The sequence below is a fragment of the Apodemus sylvaticus genome, chromosome 1, assembly GCF_947179515.1.
Source record: "Apodemus sylvaticus chromosome 1, mApoSyl1.1, whole genome shotgun sequence".
Taxonomy (NCBI): Eukaryota; Metazoa; Chordata; class Mammalia; order Rodentia; family Muridae; genus Apodemus; species Apodemus sylvaticus.
In genome coordinates, this window is record NC_067472.1 from 41798761 (window position 1) to 41804970 (window position 6210).

Here is a 6210-nt window from a genome sequence, read left to right on the forward strand (position 1 = left end):
TACTCTACTCTTCATCAGGTCCTTTTGATTCAGGGTTGCTCCCATGTGGAAAGAAAGGTGAGATCAAATGAAAACAAGAGACATTTGTGCATTGGTGTATGTGTTCTAAAATGTTCTTAGTTCGGTAAGTTAAAATCAGAGGGGAGAAGGCTTATGGGACTTATGGGGAGGGGAGAACCAGGAAAGGGAAAATCATATGGAATGTATACTAAACAAAGAATATAGAAAAAAATTAAAACTGTTAAGCATAAAAAAACCCGAATCTTTTGACCAGCAACTTCCAGACTGTGATCCTATAGTAAAATAGCATGTAATTTCCATGTTGCAGACACCTTGTGTCACTGATGTTCTGACACCCTAATAGCCATCTTTTTTATGAATAGGTATGAGAATCAATGAAAGATTATGGCTCCCGAGTACGGGAGGAATTTTGTCAACTTTCATAAACTGTAGAAACCTATAAGAATTGCAATTTCATTTGCATTGTAAGATTTCAGACTGATCATTATTTTATAAGCTGAACGAATCACAGGGTATGAGAGTGAAAAATGCCCAAATACAGGTTTCATTTTCCTAAAACTGAGTGGTTTGTTTAAGCTGTGGGTCCATAAGTGGGAGTGACACAGTGTATACAGGGTAACACAGCATGTGAGAATAGCATAGCTGCACCTAGACATTTTCATATATCACAAGAGAGAGAGAGACAAGAGCCAGAAGCATGCCTGAACACTCAGAATTAAATCTTTCTCATATAAATAAGACATTACAGGATTAAACAGAAAGTATCTGCTTCAGACTGTGTCATACTATTTCTCTAAAAATTATTTATGTTCCATTATTTGTTTCAAATCCATACCAGCAGTAAATCTTAAAACTTTGTAAAGTTAGAGAATTTCTTCTCAGCCCATAGGTAAGCAATGTTGAGCAAGAATTTCATTTAGGAATCATAAATATGATCTTGTTATACACAAATAATGATGGGACAAAACAGTTTTTCTCTTTGGGAAGCTCAAACTCATCGCCAGAACTAGATTGCACTGTTCAGGCACAGGTAGCATAAGATACAAGATATGAATTTTCAAGTAGCCTGACTTATGAGATATTCTTTCTTTTTTTCCTTTCTTTCTTTTCCTTGCCCTCATTACTTGTCAAGGTACACATTTGTGGATTTATCTTGAAGTAGACAAAAATTGGGCAGGCATCTGTTTCTTGTTATCAATATAAGATCTATCCAACTATGAATATCTTTCTATAGTTAAAGGAGTGAGAAAATAAAATTAAACACTTCTCTTGATGGTTTGTAAAGGGTTTTATGGCTTACATATAAATGTGTAACATGCATGGACATATATGTGCCTGTTCATAGCTGTATGTGTGCAGATACACATGCTCCTTGGACTGTGTTTATATGCTTGTTGAGACGATAAATTGATATCTCATGTCTGCCTCTTTTATTCTCCACATTATATACTGAAGCAGGGTGTCCCACTTGAATCAGAGATATAATGACTTGTCTGGTCTGGTTAGCCAGATGTCTCCATTTCCATGTATTAATAGGTTCTGAGGAACTGATTCTCTTTTCAGGTGAAAGGACTCCTGAAATCAGTTCCTTTACCCACTGAGCCAGCAGCTATGGGGTTTTTTGTTTTGTTTTTGTTCTGTTGTTATTGTTGGAATTGATCCAAATCAAAAGCTGTGTACTTGTGCATGTATAACTAGAGTCGCAAACTTGCTCCTGTGTTGCATCCTTGCAATACAATAAATTAACCAAGCTACATTTTTATGTGACAAATCTCCTGTTAGGATTTCACTTTTTAATTTGTCTATGGAGATTCAGTTTTGCTTTCCCACTTTAATGGTCAAATACTGTCTAGCAGGAAGAGTTAGAGGTAGTGGCTAAACTCCCTAGTGTCAGGAATTGGAGGAAGGTCTGAAGATTTTCTGTTGTGGTACCAGAACAGTGAAACTATGCAACATAGTATCTTGATAAAGACACTAAGGAGAAATGCCCAGTTCCATGATCAGGCTGACATTTTTTGGGCATGTGGAGAGCAAATGTAGGAGAATAAAGTCAGAGTTCACTTTGGGACTGGAGGAAACTCCAGATCATGTCTAGAAACTGATCTTTAAATTCTTATTATTCCAGAGGTAAATTGTTCTTTTCCATAGCTATGGATGGAAATTCCTCAATGATTACACATTTAAATGCATTGCTCTGTGAAGGAGCTACAGGAAAGAAAATGCAATGTCCAAACATGTACCTCAGCACAAGGTGTTAGCTAGTTTCATGGGAATGTAGTGTGAACATTCTGATTCTGGTTTATGATAACAGAGATGTTCCTAAAAGGCTGATGTTGCATCACTCTGAGGTAATTTCACCCCAGTTTAGAAGTTGGTTTGGTTTAGAAACCTATTTTTATTCCTTGAACAACAATATTTTTATTAATTCTTCGGTAATTTCACATTATGCAACTAGATCACAGACACTTCCCAGTTCTTCCATGTCTGCACCCCCATTGTGATCTCTTCTCCTAAAATAAAAGTAAAACAAACAAAAATCTGAGTCTAATTTCTACAATCTATAGACTCATGGAGCATAGTCATTATTAACTCCGTGGAGAGGAACAGACCACTCACATCAGCATGACTCCATCCACATCCCATTCAGCAATGCCTGAGCACATCATCAAGGGTAGAGTCAGCAGTTTAGACTACATACATCCACATGGACCTCAGGCTTCATCATGTCCTGGGGCAACAGCATGGACCACTGATGTCCACATGACCTTGGGGGACATCAAGGATCATGGTGGTCCTTTGAGGAGATACAATCCTCAAAGTGACCTGTTCCTCATCTGGAACCTTCTTTGTTGCCTAGAGCCAGGTTGATCCCATGGCTTGGCAGACTGTTCAGAAGCTGCGTCTGCATCTGCATAAACTCAAGGCTGCTGCACACTGCCCCGCGGACCTTACTAGGCAAGGCATATTCCACTGTTGACCTCATCCTGCTCTCATTCCTGTCACTATCGTCATGTCTCCAGTTCAGAGTCTTTACACAGGGCTTGAGATGCTCTGTTTTTCTGTGTTTCCCATCTCTCCATCTCATATTTGTCCATCATAGTGGTGCCTGCCTCTGAGGCAAGGCAGCCTCCTTTTAAAATCAGATTGTTTACTCGAGTAATTTAGTTACAAAGCTAAAACTTCATTAAGTTTATTGAATGGTCAGTGAGGAGACAAAGCCCATGGAGGGAATACTGAGAATCAAAGAGGAAATGCAGGGTGTGAAGTCCTTGTCCTAGGTGGGCTTGGTAGTGATACTCAGAGAAGTTATTCAGTAAACATAAAAATAAAGATCTTGTATGCTCAGTGCTTTAATCTATTTTAAAAGAAGAAAAATGCATACAAACCTATTTGATTATAATGTAGAATGAACATAGTATTTTGTGATTGCTCATAAGAAAAATCTGCAATTACTTGGGTAGAAGAAAAGAAATTTTGTCTGATTTCATTACATAGGAATCACATGGCCTGGCCTTGGCATCAAGTGTAGCTGAAGCATATGCAACAAGGAAAACGTCAGCTCTAGCCTAGAGATGAGGATTCAGAGGGGAAAGGTGTGTTTTACATGAGATATGTCCTGCTGGTTTGCTCCTCATGCTACATGCAAAGTTGTGGCGAAGAATATAAGAGTCTTATATTTAAAACTAAGTTATAAACCTTAGGGAGACAACGAGGAACCTAAAAATGAATAGGTTAATTTCACTGAGGTTGAAATAGATTCTATTTTTGCTCTTAAATAATTTTAGCTTCATATGTATTTATCTTAAATAATAGAATGGAATCACATACATTTTACCAGTTTTCTCCAATTGTAATGATTTACTAAACTGTAGCAGAATTTCATAAGAGAAATTCTGAAATCCTCACAGTCCAGGAAGAGAAAACTTCCAGCACCATTTGGGTCCCTGCTATTGGCTTTCAGACAAGACTTGCGTTCCTTGCCCTCGTCCTTAAGACATAGCTAACAAAACAAAACTTGGTCCTTTTGTATTAGTATTTTCTGAAAAGTCAGTGGTACTTTTAAGATTATAGAAATAGTATACTTTTCTTCTCTTTGTTAAACGCCTGATCTCTCAGGTAAGTGGTAAGTCTGTTCTGTTCTTAATGATCTCCTCTGGCAACCAGATCTACTGAGAGAAGTCAGGCATGGGAAAAAAGAGCCGTGGGAGAATGCTCTTGCTTTTCTCTGGAGCACCCTTTCATGAAGGAGAGTAATGGTATACCACCATTTTTCTTATCGTTTGCCCTTAGGACTCTGAAGGTCCCTGTGTTCCTTCATTAGAACAACGATTTCTTGAGTGTCCTATTTTATTTGGGGTGGAGAGATATGATTATAGAGTCTCAGTAACATTTTAAAATCATGAAGGTTCTCTGATGACTTCTAAAAGGAAAAAACATGTTGATTTCACCTCTCCAAAAAAAAAAAAAAATAAGGCAATCCCAATATTTGTGAAACTCTTGACAAAATGTAGAGAAGTTGGGAAAGCATCTTTATAGTTGATGTTTTCTTTTAGTGAAATTATGATTAATAACAAAACCAGTGTGGAACTAAACAGTGGGGAAATAGAGTCAATGGAGAGGGTAGGTGTTGTATGCACAGACTGTAGAGGAAGAAATGCACCTAATTAAAGGGGAAGGATTCTTTCTGACTTTAATATCCAAGTGAATAGTGAATTTCACCCAGACTTCCCATCTGTCTCTTTTCTCTCCTCTTCTAGTTATATGAATTTTGTGTGCTCTATGGCTTACTCAGCTAATCTATTATCAAGTCTTTAGTTTCTCAGCTTTCATCCTATTTCTTGTTCTTTTTCACATCCTGGACTAAGCACATGACAGACTGAGACATAAAGACATACATAATTCTACATTCTCAGCTCCAGCACAGAGCCTAACTCCTTTTCATAATTCAGTAACAAACAAAGCATTCCAAGTAAGTCTATATCTTAATGTCCTGGTCTTTAGCCAATAATGAGTAACATTTCTAAAAATACCTTACATATAAAACTCCTGGATGGCATTTACCACGAGCCCCATTTTTTTCCATTTTCTCTTCCTAAAATTACTAAAATGGGGATAATACAAAAGTGTGGACACCAGCCACCAGGAAGCAGAGGCTGAAAGAGAGTCTGGCCCACTGAATATCAACTCTTGGATTACTCATTGGAGAGGCAGTAGGCAGACAAGAATAATCAGATCAGAAACACACCACCATTACACAAGGAGGTATCACGTCATTTAAATAAACCCAGCTCCCATAAAAGATTTGTCTCTGGTAACAAAGACTTCTTAACAGAGCCAGCCCTACTTTTTTTTTTTTCCCAATTGGGGCAAAGGGTGCTACTTTGGATAAAAGAATAATTACAGGTTTTCTTTTTCCTGTCTGATCAGTAAAATGAGGATCAGTAGCTCACTCTTCAGAGGATTGTACAAGATAATTAGTGTAAGGATTTAATTGATGCTCACAATTAACAGCCCAGGTGGCTCTGCCTGTAAGGCGTGGCTCATAGTGGTGAGCAGTGGGCAGTGCAGTCATTCACTGAACATTGTCAAAACTGGGCTTTCGTGAGGCATATTTGCACACATTATTATATTGACCCAATCTCTCTCTCTCTCTCTCTCTCTCTCTCTCTCTGCATGTGTGTGCATGTATGTGTGTGCATGTGTGTATGCATGTGTGTGTGCATGTGTGTGTGCATGTGTGTGTGCGCGCGCGTGTGTGTGCATGTGTGTGTGTGCATGTGTGTGTGCATGTATGTGTGTGCATGTGTGTGTGCATGTGTGTGCATGTGTGTGTACATGTATGTGTGTGCATGTGTGTGTACATGTATGTGTGTGCATGTGTGTGTGCATGTGTGTGTGTGTGCATGTGTGTGTGTGTAAATTTTTTACCAAAGGCTGAACTCTGAGCCTCATGTGTGCTAGGCAAGCACGCTACAACAGACCTAAATTCCCAGCTCAAATTTTGTTTTTTTTAATACTTTGTCCATGCTTTTCTTAAACTCATTCTGTAGCAGGCAGGCTTAAAAATCTCAATCTACCCTGCCTTATCCTCCATATGGGTAGTTTTTAAAATCCATGTCTGGCATATATTTGCATTTTATAACAGGTCATCTTGAATTGGGATCCTTCTCCTCTTTTTTCTTCTTTCTT